The 12,159-nt window shown below is 40.9% G+C and overlaps 1 long non-coding RNA gene across 1 annotated transcript in view; it reads left to right on the top strand.

Moving 5' to 3' along the window:
* The window catches only part of LOC119262000, an 89,022-nt gene extending 77,262 nt beyond the window's left edge, over positions 1 to 11,760 (top strand). The window contains exon 3 of the long non-coding RNA XR_005129336.1: positions 11,646 to 11,760. This is a non-coding gene — a long non-coding RNA (uncharacterized LOC119262000). The remainder of the gene's footprint in view (positions 1 to 11,645) is intronic.
* Positions 11,761 to 12,159: the final 399 nt, after the last annotated feature.

Consider the following 12,159-nt stretch of genomic DNA (forward strand, 5'->3'; position numbering starts at 1 on the left):
ATGAACTGACCCCCCTGATGATGCTGCTCCTGTTAAATCATAGCTAGTTTAATGTTTTATGTACACGGTAAAATCTTATTCTGTTTTCTTGTTGCTCTTGTGTTATTGTTTGCAATCTAGTGTCGACCAGAAGAGGGTGGGTATTTAAGACCTGCTTCCTCTCAAGGTTTCTTCCTCTCACCCTGGCTTGCTAGTAGTGGCTTGGCCGTGGAATTTTCCGTAAAGCTGCTTTGTGGCAAAATCTGCTGTAAAAAGCGCTGTATAAACAAACTCTGGCTTGACAAATGGCTCTTTGAGTGTTTCTGATTCTATACCAAACCATTGCCTTCACTAAAGAGCCCTTGAAGAACCATCTTTTGCAAGAGTGTACTGTTAATCTCTTGGTGATAGGTCTTCCTCAGCTGTTCAAAGTCCCATTTTCTTTCCACCTACAGTTTTGGAAACTGTTCTTTCCCCCCCCAAATGTTCCTTTTACTTTCTCTTTCCAAGTGGATTATCTTGTAACTAATCTCCTGTTTTTTACTCTTCTTACTGGACATGGAAAGAACTACACTGCACTACTATCTGCATTACATTTTTCTGGAATGACAACTGTGAAAACACAGGCAAAACGGTTCTAATCATGCCATAATTCCCTCAGTTCAAAAAGTCAATAGCAAATTATTTTCAAAATGCTTGCGGTGGTGAGTAGTTATTAGGATCATCCTAACAAGTCTGAGACTTCTGCAGACATATCACCCAGCTGTTTGGATGAACTCTTTGACATCATTCACTTATTATAACAGCTGCTTCTTAAAGTCCAATGACAGATTTGGCATTTTGGTTAGAGGGCCGGTGTAGCACTGGATTAAAGTCAAAGTGTAATTCACAATAAAATGACTTTATGAAATAGAATCTTCTTCTTCTTCTTCTTTCGGCTGCTCCCTTTAGGGGTCGCCACAGCGGATCATCTGCCTCCATCTTGCCCTATCCACTTCCTCCTCTACTTTCACACCAACCATCTCCATGTCCACCTTCACTACATCCATAAACCTTCTCTGAGGTCTACCTCTTCTCCTTCTACCCGGCAGCTCCATCTCCAACATTCTTTGCCCAATATATCCACTATCCCTCCTCAACACATGTCCAAACCATCTCAACCTGGCCTCTCTGGCTTTATCTCCAAACTGCTCCACCTTCACTGTCCCTCTGATCTGCTCATTTCTAAATATTTATGAACTAGAATGATGTAAGTTTATTGGCTGGTTGCAAAGCTGAAATCTGTTCACCTGGAGTTTTCTCATTATCTGATTATTAAGTTACCGTATTATTATGTGCATGTAAATGCACTCACTGATTGGTGGTGTGGAAGCTGACTGATTGGTGGCGCTGATAGAAAGAAAAAAAATCAAGCCATGGAAAATCAAGCACGATTGTGGCATGGCATCGCCTAACACCAATTCCTTACAGCTAGTAAGTGTTCAAATATAGTACAAATGTAGTATCGCATCGCTTTCAAGACGTCTATGCTGGAAATCTCACACACGCTTCGACGCATGAAGGTTGGCGATGCGACAACATTGAGCAAAGCTTAACTTGTAAATTAGGTATCTGCTTTATCTCCACCTCTGTTTCCCTTTTTTAGTGCCTAGACATTTTCTCCTACTAGAGATGGAGGTATGATGGCGGTGCTTTCAGAGGATAGCGACCCCAAAGACCAAACAGTTTTCCTCACAGACTAACTGCTCAGACAGTGATGCTCTATGCTGGGTTTAATTCTGTAGACAAGCTATTTCTCTTCAGTATTTTTATTTTTAGCAGGAACGCAGTGCTTGTCATCAGTGAAACCATGGCAACCAGTGGTCAGCTTGGGTTCAGAAATGCCCACAAGCGATTAGCCAACAGCGATTTGGACAACAAGAGGCAAAAACTCGCTGCCATTGCGGGGTTCGAGGTTGAATGGCTGAGCTACATGCACATCAAAAATAGAAACCGGCAACTGTCAAAAACGGCACATCACATTGCATCACATAGCACCCTGACACCCGCAGCTGGTGTAGACAGCTTCATTCATTATAATGTAATAGGAGCATTTTGGTTTTGTCATTGACACTCGCTTGCATCGCTTGCTCTTGTAAAAGCTGCACACAAACATGATCACATTTGATGTGGCTTTCTGTCACTCTGACAGCGGTCACTCAAATTTGCGCTCTCTGAATTCCTCTAATAGGGTGGCATATTACCATCTGTTAGCAGGAACCAAACCTGTGCTGCGGTGTGGCACATTTGGCCTGCTGAGCTAAGTTTTTATCCCCTACACCTTTTTCAGCAGAGCGTTTAGAATCACGTCTGTACTGTGGTGTGTGGTCCTGTTTGAGTCTGTAGCATGCTTGCTGAGCTGATCAGATCCAGGCACCACAGCACAGGTTATTCAGCTTTTGCCTCTTCAGTGCCAGTTTCTCGATGGTAGTCCCTCAGATTTGAATCACTATCATTTAGTCTAGTCTCCTTGCTTTAGTTAGCCAGAATCAGACATGTTCTGTGGTGAGCAGAGCTGTTTTCATGCTAGCTATGCTAATGCTAACCAGTTCCTCTCTCCTATTTACAGTGGTGGACAGTAACTAAGTAAATGTAATTAGTTTCTGTACTTAAGTAGTTTTTTTGTGTATCTGTACTTTACTTAAGTTTTTCCATTTTGGGCGACTTTTTCCTTTCACTCCACTACATTTCAAAGTCTAATATCTGACTTTTTACTCCGCTACATTTGAGAAATCTGTCGTTTCTTTTGGTTTATGTGTGCGTAAAACATAACATGTTAAAGTGAAAAAGCGTAAAGCCAGAGCACCAATCAGGGCCCAGCGGTCACTTTGTTTTGAGCTTGTTTTGACCTGTTGGTCATACCTACCCAGTGCAGCACGCGGTTCAACAACAGCGCAGCAGCGTAAAACTTTGGGAGCACGTCCATCCACCTAAATGATGAACTAACTAACCTTTGTGTAAATAGAGGACAATATAGAAATATGTCCACATATGCAGTCGTGACTGGTGCGTTTCTTTTTTTCTGAATTCATACAAACACTTTCATTTTATAGTAAATTAGTTTCAGCTAGTCTATGTTGATGAACACAGGCCTACAGATCAACACAGTAAAGGAAAACTTTTGTTTTGTGATCCTGAGTTGAAAGCAAGTTTTTATTAAACTTGTAACTAAGTTACAAATAAATCTGAAACTGAAACTTTGCTTGTGTGTAAAAAGTGATTTCAGAGCCACTCGGTTCTCCCTGATGGAAACTGTTTACCTTCAGTGTTTTGTGCTTCTGATCATTTTAATAGACGTCAGCGTCACTAATTAATGACGTTCTATTAAAAGACTGGTTTACCAAGAGAGACGCTGGAGGACTTTCACCTGAAATGAGTTCATGAAGCGAGTCTTGTTATAAAAATGATAACAGGACATCAGAGCCAGAATTACTCTTTTAGTACTTTTACTTTATACTTAAGTACATTTGAAGACAAATACTTTAGTACTTTTACTCAAGTTGAGGTCTAGAGTAAGGAACTTCTACTTCTACTGGAGTGATATTTTACCTTGGGTGTCTCGACTTTAACTCAAGTACATGATTTGTGTACTTCGTCCACCTCTGCCTGTTTAACAAGAAGTAGAAAGATAGTTTGACGTTTACTGAATGATGGCTTGAAAATCAAACAATTCACAGTTTACATATTTGGTAACTATGTAAGTGAATTAAACCTTTTTGATTATAGCTTCTACATCACTTATAATGATTTTTTGCACCTTACCTCATGTAATTATATTGTATGATCATAATATTGTATGAATACTGTACTATTTTGAGACTGTTGAAGGTATAAAACAAGTGAATATTGCCCTTGATTTCTAAAAACAATGAACAAACCTTTTGACATATAGTGTAATTTTGGGATATCATAAAATATTAGTACTGTAAATGTCAGCTGTGATTTTAAAAAAATGAAAAACATAGTTATGAAGTTTTATTTCTGTAATATATGTAATAAATGTTACCCTCACACTTTAATCACAATAGTTACAGGTTGTGGTGAGCTAAAACTGAACCGTTTCCTTTAATATTCACTTAGGAATTCATTTTATTTCATTGTATTAATAGTTGGAGCGCAGCCGCTTCTCTTCATGCTGGAATCTAGGCAGCGAGTGCTCAGCTGCACTGAAGAGATTAATACAGCCTTAATCCCACAGCTCTACAGGGAGCCTGATAGAACATATTAACAAATAAGGTCAAGGAATTTGACTGCCGCCAAAGGGCTCGGCTCTCCAGAGAGAGGCGTCTCGCTGTTCGCTCGCCTTTTCTTCCATCACACACGCCTTCTTATTGTGCCTTATCAGACAAGGCACAATAAGAACATCGACGAGCGCTCACCTTCCCAGGAGATGAACGAAGGGGGGAAAAAACATCACACAGAATGGGAGTGAAAGCAATGCTTATCATCAAGTGAATGCAAAGATTTTGGCTATGGGCAGTAGTGCTTTATGTTCAATTCCCTCGCTGTGCCTCTTCATGGCAGCCTCACTCTTTATATTGTGGACTTCGTTCCTGCAGGGACAAAGAATTTGGTCAGTGTCAGAATGATAAGCTGCATGTGTTTCATCGGGTGTGAACATGATGCTCTTAAAGGAATACTATACCTAAAAATGCCAGCATTTCCCCCCTAAGTGTTCCTATAAGCGTATCATGTTTACACCTGATAAAAGAAATGCAGCTCATAAGCATTTTAGCTGAAACATTTTACATTTTGTCACCGTAAGAAATGCAGCTACTGGGACTGATAGCACAATGTTATGCTAATTGTTCTACACTAGTATTAATGGGCCACTTTCCTTCAGGGGCAGATCGGTTGGTCAGTATTAGAGCTAGGCTGTGCTGTCCAGAGGCGGTGTGGTTTTTGGATGAATGTATTTAACTCAGAAATGCTACCGTTGCTACGAAACAGTGACAGCTAGCAGTGCTAAGCAAACTGTGTCATGGTAGCTGGCCTCCACTAGCGCTGGTGGACTTCTTTCCTCCAGGGACGAAGGATTTGTTCAGTATTCCAAGCGTTCCATGTTTTCTGGAGGTTATAAATTGACTCGGAGCTTTCAAAAGAATATTTAACCCAAAAATTCTCACACACACACACACACACACACACACACACCATCGAAACCGCTCATCCCTCTGAGCAAAAATGCTAACATTGCTAAGATGATATATAAAACCAACTAGCATTGGGGGGCTCTTTTCTCTCAGGGACAGATAATGGGGTCAGTAGTAGGGCTGTGGTACTGAATGGCAGCGTTTGTTTCAGTGAGTACACACAGTGAATGAGAACATAGTACTCTTAAAAACGCTGCTAGTAAGAAATTAAAGCTAGCATAGTTATGCAAATGCTATCAGGTTAGCTGGTCCCCCCACTAGCTTTGGTGGGTCGTGTTTATTCAGAGACAAAGACTTTGGCCAGTATTATTGCTACAATATTCAGAAAATGCGTTTGTTCCAGTGGGTGTGAACCAGCATGGCTCAGAAGAATAAAAAAAGTTTTTCGTCAAAAAAACGAAAACTAATGCGAATGACGTCACGCTAGTTGGTGTCCATTAGCGGCTTGCTCAATATTGAGACTGTGATGCTAGCTACGTGTCTCTTTCACTGACTATATCACCCAAAAATGCTGATATTGCTAGTAAGCAATGGAGACTAGCAGCGTCATGTAAAAGGTGTCCTGCTAACTGGTCTCCGTTTTATCAGTGTGGCCTTTCGTTTCATACTGTTAATCATTCATGCAAACAAGCTAACATTACTGGAAACTAATGAAAGCTAGCTCTAGCATGACGCTAGTTGTGGCAGCTGGATTCAATTAACTGCATTCGCATCTCCAAAAACAATAGAATAGAAGGGGCTGAACTGGATAGTTAAGTGATACTTTTTTAATCCCACAAAGGGGGAAATTCCAACTCCGCATTTAACCCATCCGTGAAGTGAAACACCACATACACACTAGTGAATATATACACACTAGGGGTCAGTGAGCACACTTGCCCGGCAGCCCTATCCACGGCACCCTGGGAGCAGTTGGGGGTTAGGTGTCTTGCTCAAGGACACCTCAGTCATGGACTGTCGGCACTGGGGATCAAACCGGCAACCTTCCGGTCACAGGGCCAGTTCCCTAACCTCCAGCCCACGACTGCCCCCAAAAATTCACAACCATTTGTCACTGTGTTTGCACACTGTGGAATTAGTCCTCTGCATTTAACCCATCCGTGCAGCGAAACAGCCACATACATGCACACTAGTGAACACACAAACTAGGGGGCAGTGAGCACACTTGCCCGGAGCAGTGGGCAGCCCTATCCACGGCGCGCGGGGAGCAATTGGGGGTTAGGTGTCTTGCTCAAGGACACTTCAGTCATGGACTGTCAGCCAAGGGGATCGAACCGGCGACCTTCCGGTCACAGGGCTGGTTCCCCAACCTCCAGCCCACGACTGCTCCCTGAGTAATTCATTACATGACAAATTACATTTAAAAGCTCTGCATGTTTGTATGAAGTTTAATCCGAATCTTGAAATAAGAAACAAGGCGGCTACAAGGGAAAGCTATTGGGAAATAGACTTCTACTGAATCTCCAGGCGAACAATATGTCTGGGTTTATGTACATGGAGGTCAATGTGCAGTCCCAGGAATGTCATTTCCCCAGCTAACCAAGGAAAACTGCATTTGCGATAAAGAATATGGATACATATGCTGTGATACGTTTAACCGCGAGCGAGAGTGTTCTGCTCCTGAAACAATTTGGCATATGCTAAATGCATTTTGCAACTCAGTGACTGTAACGTTTTTACATATCTCCAGCCAACATTTAACGTGGCACAGGCCCTGATTAGACGCACACAAAAGGCAAGAGCAAAAAAAAAAAAAAAAAAAATGTAAATGACTTGTAAATAAATAATGGTGGGAATTGCTTCACCCTTCGGTGACTTTTGCTCGAAAAAAAAAAAAGAATAGCAGTAAAAAGCTTGACCTTTAATTAGTAGTTTAGAGAAGGGAAAAAAGCCACAGAGAACTTGTGTTCCCTACGGTTAAAGCTTACTTATCCCTCACGCGGCAAAGTCACGCACAGGGCTGTCTCTCAGCCTCTTCTGATTCAGACGTGTTCTTTTCCCTCAGTGGATAACGGGAGCAGGTGTTGAGCGTTATATTCTCCACAGATCCTCGCTCCTTTTATCCTTTTCATTTTAAGGCATCAGGTCAATTGCTGTCAAGGTTGGTTTGCAGTGGCCTCCGGAGTTTTGAATCACGTCTCTTCAGCACTACTCTTGCTTGACTCGCCTCTTCTTTCTGGATTATGCCGATCCAAGTCAAGTCCAGCCTCTCCGAGTTGATCTCAGCCTGATCTCATCTAGGCCATACGTCAAAGGTAGTTCCATAACATAACAAAACAGGATTGCGCACTGCTGTTCACATATTCTGAGGCTATTCAAATACCTTATGTATCCACTGTCCACATATAGTGAACATGTCTAACAACCAGTTCAGTGATGCAACTTCCAGGAGATGCCATCAGAGACAACTGCTGCAATAAGCCACAGATGCTTGCAATCACCTACAGCAAATGTTCCAAAACATTGGCTAAATAGACCCAGATGTTAACTGATATACTCGTTTTTGTTACAGAAGAGCCTCTAGTCTAATGGACCACCTGAATCGAGCTCATTTGGTTAAAAACAGTTATTTTTTTCAGTTCAGTTTGCGGCAGGATCACAATTGCTGACCTTTCTTTAGTAGTCTGTCCGTGCAGTCTTGGCTATGTGAGGAAAACAAAATAATAATTAAAACGCAAATTTGTGAGCATAAATGTGCAAACAGAAATAAAGACCAGAAATCTCCCGGGGCCAGATACTTTAATAAAGTAGGCCATGATGCCAGTTCCTTGTGTTCCGTAGGCTTGGAGATGGTGAATCAGTTGCCAAGAGGCGAGGCTCATGAGATACGCCTCTTGCGGAGAGAAGCTTGGTACTTTTTCGCTCTTAATACTGTGACATATGGCATGAATGATTTTGCCCCGCTGGTTTTTTCATAATTCGTTAATGAAGTATTAGCGATAAAGAAATATGCATAAAAAAATTAGGACGGTAACAATTAGGATGATATTATTTTCACATACGATATACGTTCCATTCTATTTTAAGTGATTATGCTTTGATCAAGCATTTAATCATTAGCTGAAAACACACATCTTAAATAATATAATAATAATAATCTTTTGAAAGCTACATTAATAATTGCTTGTGCAAATGTGTGTTCATGAGCTTCTTCCTGTGTATGTTTATGCCGACTTGTGTGCCAGCAGCACTCTGTACTGCAGAACCTTCAGACTGCAAGTGATCTCCAAAACCACATCCACATGCTTTATATATTAAAAAAGTGTTTGTTTTGTCATTATAGATGAGTTTTTGTAATTCATCTATCAATCAGGACAATGCAGAGGTGGACGAAGTACACAAATCTTGTACTTGAGTTAAAGTAGAGACACCCAAGGTAAAATATTCCTCCAGTAAATGTAGAAGTTCCTCCCTTAAGACCTCCACCTTGAGTAAAAGTACTAAAGTATTTACCTTCAAATGTACTTAAGTATAAAGTAAAAGTATTAAAAGAGTAATTCTGGCTCTGATGTCCTGTTATCATTTTTATAACCAGACTGGCTTCATGAACTCATTTCAGGTGAAAGTCCTCCAGCGTCTCTCTTGGTAAACCAGTCTTTTAATAGAAGGTCATTAATTAGTGACGCTGACGTCTATTAAAATGATCAGAAGCACAAAACACTGAAGGTAAACAGTTTCCATCAGGGAGAACCGAGTGGCTCTGAAATCACTTTTTACACACAAGCAAAGTTTCAGTTTCAGATTTATTTACAACTTAGTTCCAAGTTTAAGTTGAATAAAAACTGGCTTTAAACTCAGGATCACAGATGAGCTCCTTTACTATGTTGATCTGTAGGCGTCTGTTCATAAACATAAACCAGCCCAAACTCATTTACTATAAAATGAAATGGTGTTTGTAGAAATTCAGAAAAAAGCCGCGTCAGTCTCGACTGCATATGTGGACATATTTCTATATTGAGCCCTATTTACACAAAGTTAGGTTGGTTCATCATTTAGGGACGTATGTGCTCCCAAAGTTTTACGCTGCTGCGCTGTTGATGAACTGTGTGCTGCATTGGGTCGGTATGACCAACAGGTCAAAACCAGCTCAAAACAAAGTGACCGCTGTGCCCTGATTGGTGTTCTTGCTTCACGCATCTTTCACTTTAACATGTTATGTTTTACGCACACATAAACCAAAAGAAACGACAGATTTCTCAAATGTAGTGGAGGAAAAAGTGAGATATTTCACTTTGAGATGTAGTGGAGTGAACTTAAAAGTCACCCAAAATGGAAAAACTTAAGTAAAGTACAGATACACGAAAAAACTACTTAAGTACAGAAACTAATTAAATTTACTTAGTTACTGTCCACCACTGGGACCCTGAAGCTCACAGAAAATACTGCAAATTTTACTGAAGCTGAAAATCAGCAGGAATGTTCTCTACCATTTCTAAACTCTTAATAGTAAAAATGAATAAAGCATCACATGTACATAGTATTTAATATTATTTATTACCTTTTTTGGTACCATTAGATAGATCAGGGGAACTGTGCCTCTGGGGCTGAAGCTAGCTGCTCTGTGGTAATATCAAGAGTCTATAGTTGGGTTGTTTTACTGTAAAGCTGACGGTTGGGGCAGGGATTCAAGAAATGCCGGTTATTTTCCCAACACAGTGTTTATTTTTTACCAACACAGCGTTTATTATATTTTATGCATCACCATTTGTCAATCAACCTCTTGTCAACCATCAGCAACTATCAAATTACTATCATCCTATTTGGTTTCTTTAATTTCGTGTTCTTTTTGTTGAATTACTGTATATTTTTGGTTTGCTTTGGTAGGACCACAGATGAATCTGATGAACAACAACATCGTCAGTGAAAATTGTGTGCACTCATTTTGTGATCAAATTTGACCATGTGGTGGTAACATTGATAAATAATAGCATGTACAGTGTGTGTTCAAGTACTGAGTCAAATCGTGTACTTTAATTACGGGTGAGACACAATTTATAATCATGCCAAAAATCTGATTGTCCCCATATAACTCCTTAAAAAGGCAGAAGATGACCTTTGTCTATAGGGAGAGAGCAGAGAGAGGAAGATGTCTCACCACATAATAGCACACGATGAATTGTTTTTGGTTGATGTAAATAATCCAAAAAATAAGAAAAGGCATAGCATTTTGTCTTAGATCACTGTATTCATACAGCAGTGAGCCAAATCATTATGACCGCTCACAGATGAAGCAAATGAAGATGCTTCTCTCGTAACAGTGGTGTAATGTCAAGGTCTGGGATATTTTAGACAGTAGGTGACCAGTTTTTATTGTGGTGTTGTGGCAAGAGCCAATCGTTATGGGTAGTAGGCTGAGTTGGGGAATCTCCAAAATGCTTTTAGTCAGGAGTGGTGAACCTACTGACGGTGGTCAGAGGAGAAACAAACCACGAATCGGCATCAGGGTGTCGGGCACCCAATGCTCTAGGGCAACGAGGGCTGTTATGTTTGGTCCGTACCAACAGAAGGCCTACTGTATTTTTACTGATAGTCACTGGAGGAATATATGACAGCAAACTGATTCAACTCTGCTGTATATGAGGCTACAGCCTGGTCAGAGTGCCCATGCTAACCCTTGTCCGCCATCGAAAGCGTGTATGAACTTGGCCCTTGGAGCAATGGAAGAATGTCGTCTCGCCTACCAAGTCTTGTTTCTGTTATATCATGTGGATGGCTGGGTATGTGCCATGCACCTGGGGAAGCAATGGCTCTGGGAAGAAGACAAAGCCAGTGGCGGGAGTGTGATGCTGTGGACATTGTCCAGGCGTTCATGTGAATGTCAATTTGAACAGTCCGATTTTTGGCATGGTTATAAATGTGCTAGAGCAAGGAGTCTGATCTGCACTGACTCCACCTCATAACTTACAGGACTTACAGGGGTTTCACGTCTTGGACAGCTTCAAAGGTCTTTTCCCAGTGGGTCAAATCTGTTTAGCGACACATGGAGAACCAACAGCAAATTAGGCAGATGGTCATCATTTTTTAGCCCATTTGTGCTTGAAATGTCAGGACCCTTGACTAAAAAACACCTTCCTATATCCCTGCATGCACAGGGCAGTAGAATCCCTTCATCTCTCATTGTCAGCCAGAGGCTCACTACACAATATCAATATCAAACACAAATCGGTGGAAATTCCCAACATGGAGTAGGCACAATTCATTGCTAGCTTCCTGTCTGTCAGGAGATTAAACATGTTTTGAAGAAGAGCAGCTTGACATCATTAAGTGTGGTAGTAATTCCCCTCGAGGGGAGGGTAGGACACAGGCTGCTTTAATGATGGTGCCAAAAAGCAAGATATTCTCTGGGTAGCCCACGCATAGAACAATAAGACAATTTAGGTGGAAGGGGGGAGTGTGGGGAGGGGGGCATAATGTGCTCATCAGAGCCTTCAATCTTTTCTCCCTCGTTTGTCTTCTGTTCTGTTCCAATTTCAGGGAGTGACTCAAACTGAGACCAAGGAGTGGTGCATGAAGCAGTCACTTCAGCCCAAGAATGGAGGAAACGCCTGCTGCTCAGAGACTACATGGCCCATCCGTCTCGGCTTTGCAGTAGGAATTGCAGGGTAAGTCAATTAAAGGCTCTTCTATTTTATTGGCCTGGGAGAAGTGAATTTCACAGTGTTCTGAACCATCTAAGGGTAGATGATGTGGCAAGAGTATGAAGCTGCAATACTTCCTCAGTTCACAAAATATTACAATATACAATGTGTTATTCTTACAAACATGGCAAATACTGCAGCATAACTTGAAAAAACAAGTTTTGGATATACAAACAATGATGCCTCATTGATTATTTAGAATAAATAGAATCATTTTATTTTTACCCAAGTTGTTTACCTGACTATAAATTGTTATCTTTTATAAAATTTTCCAGTGTGAGTGACCGAATTTACCTTTACGGCAACATAGTACATTTTGAAGATTATCTGTAAACCATAAATCACTTTTT

This window comes from Pygocentrus nattereri, chromosome 22 (assembly GCF_015220715.1).
Source record: "Pygocentrus nattereri isolate fPygNat1 chromosome 22, fPygNat1.pri, whole genome shotgun sequence".
Classification (NCBI taxonomy): Eukaryota; Metazoa; Chordata; class Actinopteri; order Characiformes; family Serrasalmidae; genus Pygocentrus; species Pygocentrus nattereri.